Source organism: Asparagus officinalis, chromosome 10 (assembly GCF_001876935.1).
Source record: "Asparagus officinalis chromosome 10, Aspof.V1, whole genome shotgun sequence".
Classification (NCBI taxonomy): domain Eukaryota; kingdom Viridiplantae; phylum Streptophyta; class Magnoliopsida; order Asparagales; family Asparagaceae; genus Asparagus; species Asparagus officinalis.
The window spans coordinates 39094214-39117791 of NC_033803.1; the positions used below are offsets into that span (position 1 = coordinate 39094214).

The window sequence follows — 23578 nt, forward strand, 5'->3', positions numbered from 1 at the left end:
AAAAAGTAGGCAGAAGACCTACTACATCTCCCTCTTCATCATCCCATACCTCAGTACCCTTATCTCCAGCAACATCATAGGTGAACTAGCACCCCTCCTGAGAAAAAAGTAGGTGGGAGACCTGCAATATCTTCTTCTTCATCATCCACTGCCTCAGTACCCTTATCTCCAACAACATATTCTTTAGAAGTCTCATCTTTGTCGGTCAGAAGAGCTTCTTCACTTTCCTCAGACTTAGCAAGCTTCTTCCCTTTTCTAGAAGATCTAGCTTCTGGAACGGCTTTGGAGGCAAGTCTTGATGCTTTCTCTGCCTCTAGCTTGAGATTTTCTTCTTCCTTGTGGGCGCATTAGTAGCTATGAGCCATTTGCAACATAAGAATGTTATTTGCAACTGAGGCTCGACAACAGGAAGGCTAAACCTGGCATCTGTACAGCCGATTACACTCCAGAACCACGCTCGGGTACCATCAATTAGACCGCCACAAATCTTCAACTTCTTATTCGGGTTCCCAATGTATTGTTGGTCATAACCAAATTGACGAGCGAACCTACAAGGGAAGTAAGGTTCAATCCTGCAGGTATTCGTCACCCAAAAAACCAAATAACCAGGATGGATGTTAATCAACCAGTGGAAGCACCCTACATCCAGAGCAGTCTTGTTCTTCCTAGGTTCCTCTTCATCAATAAGCATCTCATTGTAAGTACCTGAGAACTGAGAAAAACATTTGAAATACTCCCAGCACTTATGAATTTTGAACTGCTTTATCACCTTATGACATTGCATTGTCACCCACTTACACTCCTCTAAGATTTGCAGTAGAGGAAGGTATATATCGGCAATCTCAGGCGCTATCATTAGGTCAGGCCGATGGAGGACGAGCCATTCTATCAAATAGGTGTATGGTAGCTCTATCTTAGAAGTGGGAATCTCACTTGAAGGCTTACTCCCTTCTTGTTTGCATGTGGTGGCCAAGTAACGAAGCCCGCTATAGATATCGGCGATCATGGTCGGGAGCAAAGCAAGCTTACGTCCAATCACCAATTGGACGGCTGGGTACAGAACTTCAATAGGTAATGTTTTAGAAACTTGATGAGGCACCACGTACTTCTTTAGTCATATAACTAAGAACCACGCTAGAAGAGTTGCCGGCTTGATCTTCCTCTGAGCATGCCGCAAGAAGGTCTTAAACTTTGTACCACTTAGAAATTTGCCATCGGCTGAGCAGGTAGTGTAGAATTGAGCATTTATCTTTGCTATTAGCTTATTAATGTCAGATGGGGTCAAAGGAGGCAACTCACAGACCTCGTTGCCGAAAGGATCCTCAAGGTTCTTGAAGAGGTAATCGGCGAATTGCTTCAAGCTAGCTTATGGAAACTTCTTCAGTTTCACATCAATCCCTGCCATAGCATTCTAATAGTGACAGGTCAACTCCCAGAGAATGTCATGAGCAACGGAGGCTATCTCTTTCATCTGATTCAAGTGATAGGTGGTGGGAAAGTACTCTTAATAGGGTCTATCCCCCATCGGTAATCCAAACACCTTCTTCATCTCATGAAGAGGAAGGATAACTCTCCATTCTTAATAAGAAAAGTGTTCATGTCTGGATTATAGATCTCGTACAAGGCAAAGAAGTGATCTACACTTATCGGTAGACCATACATGCTAGCTCGGATCGGGGTGTATAATCCTTTATCAGCTAGCTCCTTACCCTAGCATCCAAGCACATAACTGGTCATTCTTGTCCACCATCTATCAGCTCCCTATATCTCTTGATAGGCAGCTCCTATATCTCTTGATAGGCAGCTCCCTACCCAATCGAGCGAGATGATTCTTCATAGTGTCAGCTCATTCTATGGCACGCTATCCTGACCCAATACCCTAGGGTTAAGTCAACAAATATAAGCTCGATCACTTGAACCGGGAGTCATACTGTCTTTTCCAATGAACCCATAATGTATGCGTTCATGGTCCTCACTCAGATGTCAAGACATCTCCCTTGTCACTGCCAAATTCCTGAGTTGTATGAGGGAATAATGTCGAGGAATTGGATGGAGGAATCGGAAGGCCTTATCATACTCATTCAACGAGTGCTCTGAGCCAAAAGAAAAACTCTATGGATCTTCAACGGAGTCACCAAACAAATAGTTTGATTTCTACAGTGGCCAAGTCGATTCCTGGTCCTTAGTGAGTGGGGGCGTCCGTAATCAACTAATGCAGAGTATGATGACTTCCTTGCTGTACAAGCTCGGGGACATCTTCTAGGCTAATTGCATCAAATTGAGGAGCCTCCCTGAGTAAAGGCGCCTCGTCAAAAGAAGCATACACGAGGCCACTCTGACTAGACATTTCTTTGTCAGAAAAGGCCCTGGACGGGAAATTAACGGCAAAGAACAAAGGGGGATATATCAAAAGCAGTTAAAGAAAATTTCTAAGGAAAAAGAGGGAGTTAAACTGATCTTGCAAGCTTGCGAGACAGGGAACTATCTTGCAATTTGTAAGATAGTCATAACTATCTCGCAATGCAAGACAGTATACACTATCCTGCGAACTGCAGGACAGTGTACCTAATCTTACAAGTTGCGAGACGGTACGAAACCATCTTTTTTACCTTAGGATGTGTCTTGGCCAAGAAAAACACTCTGATTAAGCGTCGATCCACACAAAAGAGGATGTTGGCTCTTCCCGAATGCCTCGCAAAGGAGAGCAAACGAGGCAAAACCCTATTTTTAAATGGATTAAAGAGTAAAATCTCACTCCCGAAAGACGAAGCGACGGCCTCCTCCCTCTCAGATGGTCAAGCAACTGATTTACCCTTGGGAACCTTGGATCTCTTTGGAGACATGGTCGAAATAGGAGTTTAAGTCGAAATCTTGAGGAGGAGCTAGGGTTTTGTAGCAAAGTCCAAAGAAAGGGGACCTAAAATCAAGACCCTAAGATCGGTCATGAGAAAGGAATTAAGGAAAATAGGGTTTAGTAGAAGAAAACAAGAAGAGGAAGATCAAATCTTGAAGGAGTACTTCGAAACCCTAAAGGGATTTTCTCTTTTAACCAAGATTGGAGAAGCAAAAGAGAAAAAGAGGCTTGAAAACTCTATTTATGGGGATTTGCAGTGGATTCAAACTCAAAGAGGTGGTTGAATAGGGCCTCAAACATCGTGCACTTTTGAACTTAAACAATTCAACCCGACCGACTCAGGCTTTGAGCGAGATAGTAGACACTGTCTCGCACACGCGAGATAGTTTCTGCTGTCTTGCCCAAAGGACTCAGGCAAATCAGAGTGTCTCACCTCCTGCGCATTTTTCAGTCTATTTCTACTACACCTACAACATTCCTTCAACATATACACATCGTATTCATGGTAATTGCATTCCAGATTTGCCCTTGAAAGTTCAGTATGCCCTGGGTAGTTCTATTTCAAAATTACCCCTGGGAATTCAACTACAATTCAGCTACGAGCTCGTGACAAAGATGATCAGTTCTATGTCAACTCAACAACATGAACAAATTCAACAGTTCAAATACCAACAATTCGGCTATAGTTCCTAATTTCGACATACGGTTAGATACCTTGCATTATCGAAAGTCAAGAAATTGAAATAACTTATGGGTCCTTCTACACAGTCTAACGTTGGGCAAAAGCAAGGTCTATCTTGTCCAAAGTATTTCAGACTCCTCGATAAAATACCGTGGAGGCTAAAAATTTTGGAGGGGGTATCTATAGGTATCAAAAATTACCTATAGGTCCCAAACGCAGCTCAAGACAGAGAGAAGACGAAGAACATCATCATCTAAGTCAGAGAAGACCATCCAACACAAAAGGAAGCAAAGGAGAACACAAAACAACAAAGTCAAAAAGGCTTGGAATTGTCTCACTATTGGTGAGATAGTCTTAACTATCTCGCATATGCGAGACTGTGTGGACTATCTCGCGTATGCGAGACTGTGATGACTGTCTCACCAACTGTGAGACAGTCTCCTAAGTTTTTAGGGTGTTTTTTGTGGGGTTTTGTGGGGTCCACGTGTATCTATAACTGCTTGGGGACACTCATTAACGTTAATGGGCAGTTTCACCCTAGAAATACGCCCACTACTCACGAAAAATGCAATATTTAACGCACTTCGAGGTAGTGGGAGGGCGGTTACAAAACCACCTGGCATTGTCTTCTTTGACCGAGATAGTAAACACTGTCTCGCCCACATGAGATAGTGGCCACCAAGTATTTTGCCCCCATACACACTTGTGTACGGTACTAAGGCGTAATCAAGCAGAACCAAGCTAGCATTTGGCGAACTTTGAGAGCAAGAGAGAGTTCTTCATCCATTCCCTAACATTCTCAAGAGTCTTTTGGTGTTTCCTTGAGTTCAAGCTTAGACTTGATCTTAAGAAGAGTACTTTTTGGTGAATTTTGAGAGCCTTGTGAAGCAAATACTTAGAAGAGGGTTAGTTTGTCGGCTTTTGGCGAGGGAGAACTTGTTTTCTTGCATCGTTGAGTTTTTACAGCAGCGTTTGAGGCAAGATCATCTTCCTCCAAACCCTTCCCTTAGTAAAGATTAAGTTTTTATTAATTATAATGATGAATCTGATGTTGAAGTTTAACTCCATGCTTTAAAAACATGATTTTTGAGGTTAAATCTTAATCTAATGATAGATACGAAGTTTATTTCTTGTTATTTATGTTAGTAACATAATCATAATCATTAGGGTTACTTTAATTTTGTTTTTAACTTGTTAATCATGTCCTAATCATGTTTAAACCCTAGATTTATTATTAATTGAGTTTTCATGTAAAAGAGAGATGTTTAACCCTAGGTTTGTGATACCTAAGTTCTGTAAACATGTTTAAATAATTTTTCATCTCTGTTAATTATGAAGAATTTATCATGTTCAGTTAATCTTGTGGACAAATTTCATGTTTTATTCAAGAAATTGATTAATAGGATGTTAACCCAAATTAGATTAAATCAAAATTTTAATTTTTGAGGAGGTGATATTCTATTATTTAATGTTTAAGTTTTAATATTGTTATATGTATCATGATGATATAAATAAATGTTTAAATATAGTTATAAATTACGCAAACCCAAAAACCTAAGAACCAGATATTCCCCTTGCTGGTCGACCGGCGCCCTAGGGGCGGTCGACCGGTAAAGTCATGTGTGTGCACGTTGTGCACAATGCCTTGTTCGGTCGACCGATGCCCTTGGGGCGGTCGATCGACCTGGCATATTTTGACATGTAGTTTTGTTTCTTACGTTTTCTTAATACGATCGTGGGGATCGAGCCACACGATGATACATGTATAGTCATGGGTACACCTGAATAGTGTTGTAGCACACCACAAATATCCTGAAAGGGGATTATGATGAATTTTGTTTCAATTACACATGAGATAAAGGTTGATTACACATTTATATACATGTTGGATATCGTTGATGAGCACCGCTTAATACTACGTAGAGTAGTATGTCGATCTACCATTAGTACAGGCCATTGAGTCAGGTTTAGGAAGTTTTATCTAGCAGTCCATCCCGTACTAGGGTGTGATGCGGCTTGTATGTCGTATTTCTAGGATGTCTACTTTGTAGTCCGTCCCGCACCCGTGTTACGTACAGAGATACGATGAGACTAATGAGCCGTGTACACTGTTGGGATACTGACCGGGTAGTCCGTCCCGCATGATGATGCGATGAATCATAATCTTACAAGGATTTGCATTGAGACGATTATTGATGGCCTAAATCTTTGGCGGATGCCAGTTATGTATATGACTCATTGCTGAGATATATGACCGAGGTACTTTGCCTTTGAAAGTACGCGGGGTTATATGCTGATATTTATCTTATCTTCCTAGTGATACTGGAAGATATTATAAATATGATATTATGAATGTCTTTACTTTCTATATTACTTTATTTTATTCTTGTGTTGGGATCAATGATTAGCGATTCATAATTTGAGACATATAATATATATATATGAAGGTTTCCGTGTTTGGATTATTTCACTCGATGTACCAGTCTCGTGTTGTGAGTTTCTAATTATTAATTTCATTTAGATTGTTTATCTCTAGTTCGGTGTTAATGTTTAGGCGTCTACAATTTGAGACATATGGTATATACATGAGGGTTTTCTTGTTTGGATTATTTCGCTCAACGTACTACATCTCGTCTTGTAGGTGTCTAAATATTAACTCCATTAGATACGAGAAAAATAATCTAGGTAGACTATGCTTAATAGGTAGAGCCTCCACTTCATCTAGAAGCCCTTCCCCTGGGGGCGGATGGAGGTAATCTTGCTGTAGCACTCTGACGTTTTTCTTGTTGTTGTTTTTTTTAATTTCTTTTCAGGCAGCTCAAAGTTTCGGAGAGCCGTAGGATGACGGAGTTATTGCATAGTCGTTGTCGCATGAGTTATTAGTAGAGGTTCCACAGTAGATTTATGTTTCCATTTAGTTATTTGAGTTGTATTTTATTTTGTAAAGGCTATGAGCCTTAGTTACATTTCTAGTTGATTCATGTCGAGATATTTTACATTATTTTAGAGATCCGGTGTTTACAGTTTTATTCATTTGATACATGGTTTCATTTATGAGATTTATCCTTCTATACCATGTCTATTTATTTATTTACCTTATTTTTCATGTTTTGTACCTACACTTCTTTTTTATTCCACTAGAGGATATTACTGTGGTTGGTAAAACGTGTTATTGCACATTGTAAGTGCATGACAGATTTGACATCTCTAGATTTACCTTAGACTGTAGCCATGTGTGAAAACATGGGCGTCACAATTGGTATTAGAGCTCTAGTTCTAGTATCCTTAGGATCTTTCTTGTGTCGAGTCGTGAAGCTAGGAAAGAATTTCCTAGGATTCATGTATAGAGTCCGCTAGGATTCCTAGAATGAGTGATGATGTTATTTACGTATATTCCAAAATTTACAAAAAAAATTTATGACTACCTTACTTTGATTGAAAAGTAATTGCGTGAATGATATATGATACGATTTTCCTATTGTTATATGTTATGTTATGTATGTTTGTGAAGCTCTCCTCTTGGTATTATAAATATTAGGATGAGGACGTCTTCAAGGTAAAACTCGTACCCCAAGAGCTGGGCAAGTAGAGCCTGAGCCGTAGCAGGCTCCACAGTATTTGATTAACTTGGTAGCGCCGATTGTAGAGGTAGAGACTAGTAACTCTCGAGGAGCGAGTAACTAGCCAAATTACACTTTCTGAAGTTCCACCACCAGTCATACCTATTGAAGAGGCAATACCGATGATTACACCATCACCACAACCAGCTGTTAATAAAGACACAAAGCAAGAAGCTTGGCTCTATAAGAATGAGAAAGACATCAGAAGTTAAGAGTACCAGAGTTTTAGGGCACATCGGATTCATTTGTAGCCTATAAGTGGAAGAAATATGTGAAAATTATTTTTAGATATGCTTAACATTGACTCAGTGCATAAGCGGAGATTAGTTATATTTAGATTAAAGGATGACACCATAGGATAGCACCGGTTTTAGTTACTTTGGAGCAGTGAATGTTAATTTTATGGAAGGATTTCATCCACTATTTCGATAGGCAGCTAGAACTAACCCGATTGGGGTAGGGAGATGTACTAAGTTTAGAAGCATGATTTTCTAGAGACCAGGATAAGGACAAGAAACCTTTTGTAAGACCGGGAGGACCCCAGCAATAGGGTAAGGATTTTCATCACCACCAGCACAACAGTGGTCGTGGTCAGTAGTCGCAGGGCCATGATTATGACCAATAGCAGAGGATTGAGGCACCACCTACCATTCTGAGGACCAAGGGGCCAGTAGGATAGATGCACGCTATCTAGGAGATTCCTGAGAGATAGATAGTCTCATAGATTCTATCTCTAGTAGCACAGCAATCGCCAGCTACCGATAGTATTTATGCAGTCGTATCGCATGATCATGGTGTGAGTGGAGCTTTCTTAGTGATTATTCCTTTCCAGCTCAGATCTTGTTCGATTCTAGAGCTTCATACTCTTTTATCTCTCATACCTTCATAGGTAGGTTTCAGCTAATTGCACATCCCTTAGACTTTTTGTTATCTGTCTCTACTCCTTTAAGGGAGGTATCTCTATTGAGAGTATCTATAGGAGATGCGTCATCAGTCTAGATAAGTCCGAGTTCATTTTTGATCTGATAGTTTTTCGGATGTCGGAGTTCAACGTCATTCTCGATATGGATTGGCTATCATCCTACCATGTTAGTATTGACTATTTTGCTAAAACAATTAGCTTGCGAGCATCCGATGGGTCTAAGTTGATAGTAGCGACCTCATAGGGTAACCAGTTTGCAGAGTCATTTCTGATGTACATCAAGGAGGTGATGCTAAGGGATCAGAGTGCCGATTTATGCAAGGCTAGAGTTTTCTCAAATTATCAAGATGTTTTTTAGGACATACCTGGGTTACCTCCTGTGAGAGAGGTTGAGTTCTGCATCGAGTTGCAGCCGGGCACACCACTAATATCCCAAGCACCCTATAGTATGGCACCTGCTGAGATAAGGGAGTTACAGACTAAGCTAGATGAATTGTTATCTTAGGAGTTTATTTGCCAGAGTCATTCTCCGTGGGGAGCGATGGTTCTCTTCGTGAAGGAGAAGGATGATAGTATGTGCCTTTGTATAGATTATAATGAGTTGAACAAGGTCACTATCCAGAATCAGTACCTACTACCGAGGATTGACGTCTTGTTCGACTAGCTACATAAAGTGCAGCATTTCTCAAAGATTGATCTTCATTCTGTCTATCATCGGTTACGGGTTCGGGAGATGGATATTCCCAAAACCACCTTTTTGACTCGATTTGCGTCCTTCGAGTTTCTTGTCTTGCCATTCAGGCTGACCTATGTACCTGATGTGTTCATGGATTTGATGAACCGGGTTTTCCATCCATATTTGGACAAATTCATGATCGTATTCATCGATGATATTCTTTTCTATCCGAGATCGAAAGCAGAGCATGAGCAGCATCTTCGATTGGCATTACAAATCTTGCGGGAGCATCAGTTATATGCTAAGTTTAGTAAATGCGAGTTTTGGCTTTCTGAAGTCATATTTTGGGTCATGTCATTAGCAAGGAGGGTATTGTAGTAGACCCAACAAAGGTGGAGGAAGTACTTAATTGGGATCCGCCGAAGACAGCTTCAGAGATCCGTAGTTTCTTAGGTTTAGTAGGCTATTACAAGAAGTTTATTCAGGATTTCTCAAAGATTGCGACGCAACTTACACGCCGGCACGGAGTGCCAGGAGACCTTTGAGACTCTAAAGGCTAAGTTAACTACAACGCTGGTATTGATTATTACGAGTAGTGACAGGACCTTCGTAGCCTACACAGATGTGTCATTATCGGGTCTAGGAGGTGCTTTGATGCAGACCTAGAGAGTAGTGGCATACATATCACGGCAGCTGATAAATTATTATCCACACACGACTTGAAGCTTGTAGCAGTGGTCTTTCCACTGAAGACATGGAGACATTATCTATAAGAAGTGTAGTTCAAGCTTTTCCCGGATCATCAGAGTTTGAAATATATTTTCTCTCAGAAATAGCTAAATCAGAGACAATGATGATGGGTTGAGTTTATCAAAGGCTACGAGTTTACGATTCAGTATCATCTGGGGAAGGCTAATGTTGTAGCAGATGTATTGAGTATGAAGCGTCGTCATCGGATTGCAGCTTTGAGATACTCGTTATATAAAGATCTTCACACCTTAGCTAATTTTATTTTAGACCGAAGATCGGCAGAGGCAGCACACTTTTGGGAGATTTGTCTGAGTAGCCATCTAAGAGTAATAAAGTGGTTAGAGCTCACTAGAGGACTCTTGGATTCAAACTCGAAAAGGGGAGATCTTCAAAGAGCCAAAGGCTGATTGGACCATTAGAATAGATGGAGGACTTCGAATGAAGGGCCGGTTAGTGATGCCGAGTGATCTATAAATGAAGAAGGACTTATTTGACGAGGTGCATTGTACTAGGTACATAGTGCATCCAGGCACAACTAAAATGTATAAGGACCTGAAGAGATACTTTTGTTAGAGTGGCATGCGTAGGGAGATTGCAGAGTATGTGGCTAGATGTTTTACCTGCCAGTAAGTGAAGGCAGAACATCAGAGACCGGCAGGAACCCTACAACCTTTACCCTTTCAGGAGTGTAAGTGGGTAGATATTTCAATGGATTTCATTGTAGGATTTTCCGAGGTCAAAGAAGGGAAACGATTCAGTTTGGGTAATAGTTGATCGGTTGATAAAGTCAGCACATTTCATTCCGTTGAAGACGATATACATGACAGAGACGTATGCGAGGATATTCATCCAGGAGATAGTGAGTTTACATGGAGTTCCAAAGACAATTATATCAGACCGAGGCTTGGTTTTCACTTTGCACTTTTGGAGGAGCTTCCAAAACTCTTTCGGTAGCCAGTTGTTGTATTCTAGTGGTTTCCACCCACAAACAAATGGACAAACGGAGAGAGTCAACCAAGTGTTGGAGGATATGTTGCGGGCTTGTGTTATAGATTTTCAGGGTAGCTGGGAGGACCACATCCTATTGATTGAATTCGCTTATAACAATAGTTACCAAGTGATAATTGGTTTGGCACCATTTGAGGTGTTGTACGGGAGGCCTTGTAAATCATCTATTTGCTGGGCAGAACCAGAGGATAGCCTATTGTTTGGACTGAAGTTAGTGAGACAGACTACAAAAAAGTAGTAATAATTCGGGAGCACATTTTGCAGCACAGAGTCGTTAGAAGAGTTATGTAGATCAGAGACGACGACCATTAGAGTTCCAGCTTGGGGACTATGTATTGTTAAAAATATCGCCAATGAAAAGAATTTAGTATTTGGTAGACGGGGAAAAGCTTGCCCCGTGGTATATCGGTCTATTTAGGATAGTAGAGCGCATTGGAACCATTTCATATCGGGTAGATCTTTCAGCATCAATGCCGAGTGTACACGATGTCTTTCATGTTTTGATGCTTAAGAAGCATCTACATGACGAGGAGAAGCAGCGAGTATTAGACATGCCAGAGGTTGAGATTCTTAATTATATGACTATTATTAAAATTCATTTATGTATTCTTTCCAAGGAGGTCAAGAGACTTAGAAACAAAGTGATTTCTTTAGTTAAAGTTCAATAGAATCAGAAAGGAGCTGAGGAAGTTTCTTGGGGCGTGATGAGGATATGCATCGCGACGACTTGCACCTATTTGAGCAAGTAAATTGTTTAGATATTATTTGCCTATGTTTATGATTATCTACATGCTCATATCTATACTTAACGCTAGAATGGTGGTATTAGCACTTAGCTCCTAATTATTCGGAACACATGGAATATATATGGGGGGGTTCCTTTTTAGATTTTTCGTCCGTCGTACTAGTTCTACTTAGTTAGGAGTTAAGTGTGAGTATTTACATTCTAGATTATTAAGTATAGATATCGAGGAGGATTCTGTAGGGAGCGCGATGATGTTATGCGTCACGACTACCCGCACCTGTTTGAGCAAATAAATTGATTGATTTTCATTGGTGCTCATGATTATCCATATTGTTATATTTATATTTAACGCTAGAACGAGGGTATTAACACTTAATTCCTAATCATTCGGAACACATGGTATATATATGGGGGGTTCCTTGTTTTGATTTTTCACCCGTTGTACTTATTCCGCTTAGTTAGGAGTTAAGTGGGAATATTCGCATTCTAAATGGTTAAGTGTAGATATTGCTATGTTTCATATCTGGGGATTAATGGTACGAGATGTGTATGAAAGGATTTTCTTATCTAGATTATCCCCTCTTTGTACTTTTCTTATATTATTAATCACTAAGATACAATTACGAAATTTCGGGGACGAAATTCTTTTAAGAGGGGAAGAATGTAAAACCCCGTAAAATTTGAATATTATATGAAAATTAATAATAAATATGTTATATAGTAATAAATAATAAATTTTGATGTTTGAGTATACTAGGGATTGATTTGAGATCAATCTAATGTATATATATGAATATAGGAGAGAAATCATGCACGGCATACACGAGCTTGAATCTGAAAAAAAGACCAGTTAAAAGTTTTTATATTTTACGCACCGATACAGAGTAATGATTTGGAAATACTCAAAAGACAAACTTTGTAGGACATTTCAATAGATTTCTAACAAATCTTAGATCACCTCATTCTGAGGTCGGACGAGAAAGTTATAGCCAAAATACCGAAGGTTGTTTTCCTAGTCAGACTAGGTTTCCTGGTTCGGGTCAAACAGGTTCCAAAATACCGAAGGTTGTTTTCCTAGTCAGACTAGGTTTCCTGGTTCGGGTCAAACAGGTTTGTTTCGGATTTGCCTCTATAAATTGTTTTCCTAGTCAGACTAGGTTTCCTGGTTCGGGTCAAACAGGTTTGTTTCGGATTTGCCTCTATAAATACCTGTGTTTTTCATAAAAATTCTTTCTTTTTTATCAAATCTATGAACCCTAGAAGCCACCCTCTCCTCTCAAAAACCCTAGATCACTTTTTGGTAAATTTTGAGAGCCTTGTGAAGCAAATACCGAGAAGAGGGCGAGTTTGTCGGCTTTTGACTAGGAAGAACTTATTTTCTTGCATCGTTGAGTTTTTACAGCAGCGTTTGAGGTAAGATCATCTTCCTCCGAACCCCTACCTTAGTAAAGATTAAGTTTTTATTAATTATAATGATGAATCTGATGTTGAAGTTTAACACCATGCTTTAAAAAATGATTTTTGAGGTTAAATCTTAATCTAATGATAGATACAAAGTTTATTTCTTGTTTTTTATATTTGTAACATGATCATAATCATTAGGGTTACTTTTAATTTTGTTTTTAACTTGTTAATCATATCCTAATCATGTTTAAACCCTAGGTTTGAGATACCTAAGTTCAGTAAACATGTTTAAATAATTTTTCATCTCCGTTAATTATGTAGAATTTATCATGTTCAGTTAATCTTGTAGACAAATTTCATGTTTTATTCGAGAAATTGAATAATTAGGATGTTAACCCTAATTAGATTAAATCAAATGTTTACCTTTTATGGAGATGATCTTCTGTTATTTAATATTCAAGTTTTAATATTATTATATGTATCATGATGATATAAATAAGTATTTAAATATAGTTATAAATTATGCAAACCCAAAAACCTAAGAACTAGATATTACTCTGGTCGGTCGACCGGCGCCCTAGGGGCGGTCGACTGGTAAAGTTATGTGTGTGCATGTTGTGCACAGTGCTCTGTTTGGTCGACCGACCTGGGATATTTTTGACATGTTGTTTTGTTTCTTGTGTTTTTTAATGCGATCACGGGGATTGAGCCGCACGATGATACATGTGCCACACGATGATACATGTACAGTCATGGGTACAACTGAATAGTGTCATAGCACACCACAAGTATCCCGAAAGGGGATTATGATAAATTTTGTTTCGATTATACTTGAGATAAAGGTTGATTACACATTTATATACATGTTGGATATTGTTGATGAGCACCGCTCAGTACTACATGGAGTAGTACGTCGATAAACCATTAGTACAGGCCATTGAGTCGGGTTTAGTATGCTTTATTTAGCAGTTCGTCCTGAGCTAGGGTGTGATAATGCTTGTGAGTCGTATTTCTAGGATACCTACTTGGTAGTCCATCCCGCACTCGTGTTACGTATAGAAATGCGATGAGACTAATAAGCCGTATACACTATTAGGATATCGACCGGGTAGTCTGTCCCATATGATGATGAGATGAATCAGAAACTTGCAAGGATTTGCATTAAGATGATTGTTGATAGCCTGAGTCTTTGGCGGATACTAGTTATGTATATGACTCATTGCTGAGATATATGACCGAGGTACTTTGCCCTTGAAAGTACGCATGGTTATATGCTAATATTTATCTTATCTTCCCAGTGATAGTGGAAGATATTATAAATACGATATTATGAATGTCTTTACTTTTCTGTATTGCTTTATTTTATTCTTAGGTTGGGATCAATGATTAGCGATTCACAATTTGAGATATATAGTATATACATGAGGGTTTCCTTGTTTGGATTATTTCGCTCGACGTACCAGTCTCGTGTTGTGGTTTCTAATTATTAATTTCATTTAGATTGTTTATCTCTAGTTCAGTGATAATATTTAGGCATCTACAATTTGAGACATTTGGAATATGTTTGGGTCAGAAATTGTTTTCTTTATTGTATAGCTCGTTACAACTTTGATCGTTACAACAAGTTCAAAAAGATTGGTCTTTTTATAAGACCTTTACATAATGAAAATAAAAATTACAGTCTCATTCAAACAACACACAGATCCTATTTATTAGTCTCATCTTTGCCTATATCGAGGTTTATCCGTAGAACGCTGCAGATCAGATCTGGTTGATCAGAAAGCTCGAAGTTAGTTGCTTCACAAAGGAAACAAGAACAGAAGTGATAATCTCGACCAAGAGAAATTACGACTCTTCTCGAGATCAAGTCCAAGCCTGATCTCAAGGAAAGGATGGACGGGGCTTCAGATCTTTCAAATTGCTCCTTCTTTATTCTGGGATTCATCGAAATCTATTAACCCTCTTTGAAATTTCGTGGAATGCACTCACAAAACCAGCAGCACCTCGCCCTCTTTAATAAAATTCACCCCCTGTGAAAAAAGGCCCTAGGCTTGTATTTATAGGGCTTTAGATGTAGGGTATTTGGATAAGAATGAAGGATTTGGCCATATCTTTAGTTGGCAATGGCCTAACCACGTTTATGGATGATATCAAGTCAATTTGGAACCTTTGGAATGAAGAAATCCCAAAAGAATCACCCGAAAATACATTTTGGGAAGTCGGGTGTGCGGCAGGTCCTGGTGTCTCATGAGGGCGCGAGACACCAAATGGTATCCCACGGGGGCGTGGGACACCAAATGATGTCCTACACAGGCGTGGGATAGTTCGGGATTTAGCCATTTTTCGGCCTTCTAGACTTGTATTTTTCACCGTTTTACGTATCTTGTCGTTTGGTTGACTTCTACGCTTCGCTAACTTGTTTCATGCGCTCGTTAGCTTCTTTACAGCTTTGGATGATCCTCTTTGACTCAGATAATCCTCTCCGACTTAGATAATAATGTTCATCGTCTTCTCTTCGTCTCGAGCTATATTCGGACACCTATAGGCATTTTAGATGCCTACAGATACCCCCTCCAAAGTATTTAAGACTCATTCCTTTATAGAAGAGTCTGGAATGCTTTGGATAAGATAGGCCCTGTTTTCAACCTCTTTAGTATTTTGTCAAGGAGATTGCATAGAAGGACCTAATGAATTGCTTCAATTCTTGACTTCTTTAGCCTTTAGTCTATTCAGTATTTTGTCAACTAGATGAAGTTCTTTCGATGCTGCGTTTATCGTCTGACCGTTGTCGAAATCTTGAACTGAAGTTAGTGTGTAAGTTTCTGACTTAGCTTGTGTCGTTGAGTTGACGTTGAACTAATCGTCTTCTTTGGGAATTCATATCTAAATCATAATTGAACTCTCTGAAATCATCCTTTAACCCAAAAAATTTTCCTAGCCTTATTTTGGCAAATTTGTCGATGTGTTGACCGGCATTAACCTTTATTGTAATGTGTTGACTAGTGTTAATATAGTTTATACTAGTATGTTTACTAGAATCTACACAGTTTAAGCTCTTAAGGCGTTGGAGCGTGGCGGTCCTAAATGTCGGGCTTCAGGACGAACTATTAAAGTTGTTTCCTCTGCAGGTATGGATCTTATCCCGAAGTTGTTGGATGCTCAAGTCACAAGACCAACTAATGAAGTTGATGCATCAGTGACTTTCACATATATAGGATTTTTGACAAACCCTCAGCCATCAGCAGATTTGATGAGCCTTTACCGACTACCATTTGAGTCGAGCTAGTATGTGGATTGTTCAAGTCCTTTCCGCATATAACATTGTGCTAAGAGATTTGACTCTCTTAGTGCTACGATATTTGAATACATAGGCTTCATCTTTCTCATGTGAAAAGACTAAACGGCGATGTGTGTTAGGCATAGACTTTAGGATTTTTAGCAAACTCTCAGCCTACAACGGGTTTGATGTGCCTTTACCGATTACTGTTTGAATTGGGTTAGCATGTGAATTGTTGAAACCCCTTTTCACATGTAACGTTGTGCTAAGAGAGTTAACTCTCTCAGTGCTACGACATCGAATACATAGACTTTACCATTATTACGGGAATAGGCTACCCGACATCATGGGTCAGATGCAGACTTATCTCTATTTAGGGATCGAGATAAAGTCCCCCATGATAAATTTTGGTGCCTTTTTCATATAGCGAAAGACTAAACCAGCAATGTGTGTTAGGCACTGACTTATCCCTACTTAGGATTCGAGATAAAATTTCCCGTGCGTGTAAAGCACGGATTTTGGCGTTATGAATAACAACATGCCATAATGTCCAATATGTGGGCTTTTGTTCTTTTTACGGTCAAGGACTAACCGGTAACGTGTGTTAAGTGCTGACTTATCCCTACTTAGGCTTCGGGATAAAATTCCCCAGACTTGGATTTTGGTGTCTTTTTCACTCGGCGAAAGACTAAACTGGCAACGTGTGTTAGGCGTTGATTTATCCCTACATAGGCTTCGGGATAAAATTCCTGATGTATGAAACGCATGGATTTTTAGTGCTACGGTGTTGAATACGTAGACTTGGTTGTTTTCACAAAAACTGACCACCCTACAGCATGTATTAGATGTAGACTTATCTCTATTTAGGGATCGAGATAAAATACCCCATGCACGTAAGGCGTCGATTTTGCTGTTGGAAGGTGGTGTCTTCTCTTGGGGTAAAGACGAACCCGATGCTGAAGAGGAAACTTTTTATATTCTATCTCCAGGTGCAAAAGAAACTCAAAGTGGGATCTCCACTTCGAGAATCAAAAAAAGATTCAAATAACCCTAACTGTCAGAAGGTTTGATTACCCAATCTGAAGGTGGATTTCTTGTTTATAGAGAAGGAACTCTAGTTTTGAACCTAACTATAAGAAGGTTTGACCAAGTGGGAGGTTTGAGATGACCCTAACTGTAGGAAGTTTGATCGCTCGAGTTGAAATTGAACTCTCGTTCATGAAAGGAATCGAGAGGGGATTTTGGCTTTGGTCCTAACTGTAGGAAGGTTTGACCAAGATGGGAGTAAGGTGGTACAAATAACAGTGGGAGTATCTATTTGCACAAATCACTGTGTCAATACAGTGGGAGTTTCTTGTGTCAAGTTGCAAGGACTTTAACACAAGGGGGTTTAAAACTTTCAATACTGTGTCCGGACTCTAATAATGGATGTGTTGAGTGTACAGACACAGTGGAAGTTAGAGTGGATCAAACCAAAAATAAATTTTTAGTGGACCCACCGTCAATTGATTTGATTAGTGAAAGATTAAGCACTCCACAATTAGACTGTGGGGGTTTCGTGAGGAAAGATTGACTGGATGAAGTCATTGAATCTCATCTCAATGAAAGAGTACTTGAGAAGTCATAGTGGGAGGGTTTTAATCATCTTGGAAATTATTAAATACCCAGAGTGGGAGGTTCTTAATCATTCTTTATCATGATTAAGAATGAATTATTCTGATGATTGGTTTTCATCTTGAATAATAAGTTTTGGTATATCCTTAAGAATACCATGTATAGCACTCTCTAGGAACTTCCTATGGGAATGCATTGAGGTATCCCACCCCCAGCTCTTTGGCAAACCTAAATCCAATTGTATTCGGGCATACTATCGGGTTATCCTTAAGAAAATTAAGAGTAATATTCTCTAGGAACTTCCCGTTATTAGAAATAAGGGAAGTAGTTTAAACTCGTATACCCGTCAGAGGATAAGGAGAAGTAGTTATACTCTTATAATTGTCGGAGTCTAGGAAGGAGCAGTTTATACTCATATAATTTCGGAGTGTAACATTCTTATTCGGATCATTTCGGTGTTATGATGCCGACGTCGACCAAGGCTTGAATGTTGTTCTTGAGAGTGAAGCAAGCCTTTGTGGGATGAAGGATCCTCCTATGGTATGCACAGTACTTTGGATCCGAAGTGTTATTAGCTTCCTCCTGATTCGTAATAGGTGGTGGCTTGATTTTATTACTTTTAAGGAGGTATTTGAAGATAGCTAGAACCTCTTCATCCTTGAAGGAGTATTCTTTTTGGAGTCTCGGAGCTGGGGCCTTCGTTGCTTCTGAGGTTGGTGATGTGATGTTTGATTAGCACCAATAGCTGTTGTAGGTGTCTTTCCCTTACCACGAGAAGCAAAATTTGAGTTCGGGGGTTTAATCATCGATTGGCCTTTTTTAAGCTTTTTTCTTTTGAGAAAGTATTCGGCCTATTCCCCACGTAGTTTTAATTCTTTCTATGTTATGGATGTCACGACCCCCAGGTCTTCCAGGATGTTGTAAAACCCTAAAAATTTGAATGTTTTGTAATAAATAATAAATATATTGTATTATGAAAAATAATAATATTTATTAATGTTTTAGGGCAAAATGGCCAGATTGATATATTTTCTCAAGGCTTGGTGATAAGTTGGTATATTTTCTTTTAGTTTTGTCAGATTGGTATATTTTCTCAACTCCGGCGCCATATAGACCTTAAATTTAGCCGGAGTTACTGTTCCAGCCAGCGCTGATGGGATTTTTTACATAAAAACCCCTCATCAAATATAGTTTCCTGCTCCTAACCCCCCTCTCCCTCCTCCTCCTCCTCCTCCTCCTCATGAAGCTGAAAACAGTTTCAACAGTCTTAAGTTCATAAGGTAATATCAGCAATAACACATGTGAAAATGACAAGTATTTGGCAAGTTAAGGACTAGAAAGGAAGAGAAAACCAGCACCCATATTGAAGTAAAAATAGACAGCTACAAAACTAACCTCAAGTACTGGTAAATGCGGGAACCCCTTTAGAGTTGATATCTTGTTCTTACTTGCAGCCAGTACCTAGGTGGAGGTCAAAGGAACCTCAAGAAAAATTGAGGGATTGAAAGAAGAATTAATAATATTCTTAACTAACCTGCAGGCGAGGTTGACTTGCCATAGCAAGAGACTTCAACCTGTTTTGAGCAACAGATAAAAACTAGAAGAAGAGGGAGCATTTCAGACCATAAAGATATCACATATGATGCCATATTGAGTGGAAGACACGTTGTAAGCAAATTACATACATACCTCCAGATTAGGAAATTGAGGAAGGCTAGAAAGTGATGTAATTTGATTCCCAGCAAGATAAAGTTGTTGAATAAATAAGAAAATACTTAACTCAATGTTGCAAACAAGTTAAGATGCAAATCATAATATACACAGGTTATGATTGGCAAAATGAAAAGTAAAACCATTAAAAACTGCATGAATCAGTTCAACTTTTCCCATCCCAACAGACATTTCTTTGCATTGTGTAAAGGAAAAAAAAGAAGTTAACCAGGGCCAGTCATGTTTTCTAAGCTACCTTTACAATGATATTCAACTCTTCACTCTTTCAATAATGCCAGTCTCATCCTCTTTTCCTTAAAGTGAATGTTGTTAAAAGTTATCTTCTTTGTTTTCCAATAAACCAAAACCAGACTTTCTCTCTAGATGTAGTCATTGTTTCAACATAACGTCGGTCGCGAGGAAAGAGCGAGAGGAGGAGGGGAGGAAGGAGGAGGAGTCGAGGAAGGAGTTGACGACGGCGAGGATGGAGAGATTTGGAGGGAGGGGAGGAGAGAGAGGGGGGTGGTGGCAGAGAATGGGCAGAGGTGGAGAGGGCCGAAGGAGGAGGAGGAGGAAAGGAGGGAAGGGGAGGAGAAGATGGAGGGGATCGGGAAGAGGGATGAGGAGGAGGAGGAGGGAGGAGGGAGAGGGGGGTTAGGAGCAGGAAACTGTATTTGATGAGGGGATTTTATGCAAAAAATCTCATCAGCACTAGCCGGAACATTAACTCCGGCTAAATTTAAGGCCTATATGGCGCCGGAGTTGAGAAAATATACCAATCTGACAAAACTAAAAGAAAATATACCAACTTGTCACCAAGCCTCGAGAAAACATACCAATCTGGCTATTTTGCCAATGTTTTAGTATGCTAAGAATTGATTTTAGATCAATTCAATGTATATATGTGAATATAGAAGTGATATCATGCACACGTGCACGGGCCTGAATCTAGGAAAAACGACCAGTTAAAAGTATATGCATTTTACATACTGAAAAATTTAGAATCTGGAAAGACTTAAAATATCCAAGTTGTAGGTATCTTCAAGAGATTTCCAACAAATCTTATATCACATCATTCCGAGGTCGGACGCGAAAGTTATTGCCAAAATACCGAAGGTTATTTTTCTAGTCAGACTAGGTTTCCAGGTTCGGGTCAAACGGGTTTATTTCGGGTTTACATATATATATACTTATATTTTCACAAAAATTGTCACCCTTACATCAGAGTTTCAAACCCTAGTAGTCCCTATTCCTCTCTCTAAAGCCCTAACCCTAAAATTGAGAATTTTAAGAGCTTTGTGAAGTAAATATCGACACAAGGGCGAGATCATCAACGTGAGACGAGGGAGAACGAGTGGTTTGTGCTCATGGATTGCTTACTATTTATTTCAGAGGCTTGCACATGAGATTAAGGCAATATTATCTTCATCCAAACATATCTCCATAGTTAAATAACTAGTGTAGATGATTAATATGATGTTGAATATGTGTTTTCATGCTTTAATCTTAACCTGAGGTGTTAAAAGTTAGATTTTTTATAGTAAACCTTAAAACAAATGCTAGATGAATAATCTTTTCTTGCTATTTATGATAGTATTATGATCATTATCATTAGGGTTTTTCATAATTTCATTCATATATGAGAAATTTAAGTGATGTACTATATATATGTTTTTCTGCAGAAAACTATAGCACTTGTATAATTTTTAATTAATAGTTTAACATAGCAAAAAAACTCCAAATTTAACCAAACTAGTTTTAAATGAAATCTATATGTATCTTGTTTCTAAAACAGAAAATCATTCTTAAAAAGACTTTGTATAGAGAAAGATATATTATGTTTACTAATAACATGTCCTGCAGAAAAATGGCTGCACATATATAATGTTTAACTGGATATTTGGGATAACAAATTAACTTCAAACTGATTTAAACTTATGCCTTTTGAAATATGTGTGAATCTACTTTTCAAAACAAAAAACCATTTATAAAAATAGTTTTTCTAAAGAAAAATATGCTTATTTTACTAACAGATGTCCCGTCTGTTTTTCCTGCTCGTTTTGTGGAGCTGTGTTGCGCCGTTTTGAGGTGCGTTCGTGGAGTTTTGAGCCGCTTGATGTTACACGTATAGTCATGAATATGTTATGTTATACATTTAAGAATCCTAAGGGGATTATAATAAATTTTAGTTTGATCATATTTGAATTAGATATAGTTCATATACATGTTGGATGTCGTTGATGAGCATAGCTCAGTACTATAAGGGATAGTGCGTCGACACACCAGATATACACAGTTTATACATGAGGTGAATATCATTGATGAGCTCAGTTCAGTACTACATGAGGTAGTGCGTCGATATTCCACATGTACAGGCCATTGAGCCGTATTTCTAGCCGTCTGTCCTGCACTAGGGTATTCACCTCATGAGCCGTATTTCTAGGATGCCTATTTGGTAGTCCATCCCACACTCATGTTACGCACTGAGATCGTGATGAGACTAATTAGCCATGTACATAGTTCAGGATACCTACAGGGTAGTCTGTTGCACTAAGATAATTACTTGATAGCCTAAGTATAGCAGATGTTGATTATGAATACGACCTATCATTGAACTATATGACTGATATACGTTACTTTTGAAAGTATACAAAATTATGTGTTGATATTTTATTCTATCTCTCCAGTGATAGTGGAAGATATTATAAATACGATGTGTTGATATCTTATTTCTTTTACTGTCTTCTTTACTTCTTAGTTGGGATCAATGATTAGAGATTTACAATTTGAGACATATGGTATATATATAAGGGTTTCCTTATTTGCATTATTTCGCTCGATGTACCAGTCTCGTGTTATGGATTTCTAATTATTGGTTTCATTAGATTGTTTTTTCTTAGTTCGGTATTAATATTTAGATATCTACAATTTGAGACTTATGGTATATACATGAGGGTTTCCTTATTTGAATTAATTCGCTCGACATACTACGTCTCGTGTTGTAGGTTTCTAAATGTTAATCCTACTTAGATACGGGAAAAATGAATCTAGGTAGACTATGCTTAATAGATAGAGTCTTCACTCCATCTAGTAGCCCTTCCCCTGGGGGCGGATGGAGGTAATCTTACTGTAGTACTCTGATGCTCTTCTTGTTGTTCTTTTTTTTTTAAATTACTTTCCAGGTAGTTCGGAGTTTCGGAGAGCCACAGGGTGACGGAGTTCTGGCATAGTCGCCATCACGTATTCTTATTTGTAGAGACTCCACTGTAGTTTTGAGTTTTATCCAGATAATAGAGTTTCATATTCATATTGTAAAGGAAGTGTGCCTTAGTACGATTTTTAGTTGATTCATGTTGAGATATTTTCATTATTCATATATCAGATGTATTATAGTTGGGACATGATTCTTTTTATTTATGAGATATCTCTTCTATATCATGTCTATTACATTTTTTTCCTTTATTTTACCTGTTTGTACCTGCACTTCTATTTGGTTCTACTAGAGGATATTACTCTGATTGGTGAAACATGTTCATGCATAGTGTGGGTACATGGCAGGTTTGACATCTCTGGTTTCACCTTGGATTGCAGCCTTGTGTGAACCCAAGGGCGTCACAGTTGGTATCAGAGCTCTAGTTCCAGCATCCTAGGATCATTCCTGTGTCGAGTCGTGGAGTTAGTATAGAGTTTCCTAGAAATCATGTATAGATTGCGCTAGGAATTCCTAGAATGAGTGAGGATGTTATATACGTATATTCGAAAATTTACAACAAAAAATTTTGGTGACAACTACCTTACTTTGATTGAAAAGTAAATGCATGAATGATAAGTGATACGATTTTTCCTATTGGTATATGTTATGTTATTTATGATTGGTTTCTCACTTACTGTGTCAAATAAACTCTCCTCTTGGTATTATAAACATTGGAACAAGAACGTGGTCAAGGTAAAGCTTGTACCCGTAGAGCTGGGCAAGTAGAGCCCGAGCCGTAGTAGGCTCCAAAGTATCAGGTCGACTTGGTAACACCGATTACAGAAGTAGAGACTAGCAACACTCAAGGAGTGAGTAACAAACCAAATTTTACTCTCTGAAGTCCCTCCACCAGTTGTACCAGCTGTACCTATTGAAGAGGTAATGTCGAAGGTCTCACCATCGTCATATCCAGCTATTAATAGAGTCACAGAATTGGAAGCTTGGCTCGATAAGATTGAGGAAGATATTAGAAGTTAGGAGCACAAAAATTTTAGGGTACATCAGATTCAGTTACAACCTATAAATAGAGGAAATATGTGGGAAATACTTTTAGATTTACTTA

The 23578-nt window shown here is 38.7% G+C and overlaps 1 long non-coding RNA gene across 1 annotated transcript; it reads right to left on the minus strand.

The window, feature by feature from the left end:
- Positions 18948-19307, minus strand: LOC109825089. Its single transcript, XR_002242896.1, has 3 exons — positions 19242-19307; positions 19087-19149; positions 18948-19013 (listed from the first exon to the last, which is right to left on the minus strand). It is a non-coding gene; the product is annotated as an uncharacterized LOC109825089 (long non-coding RNA).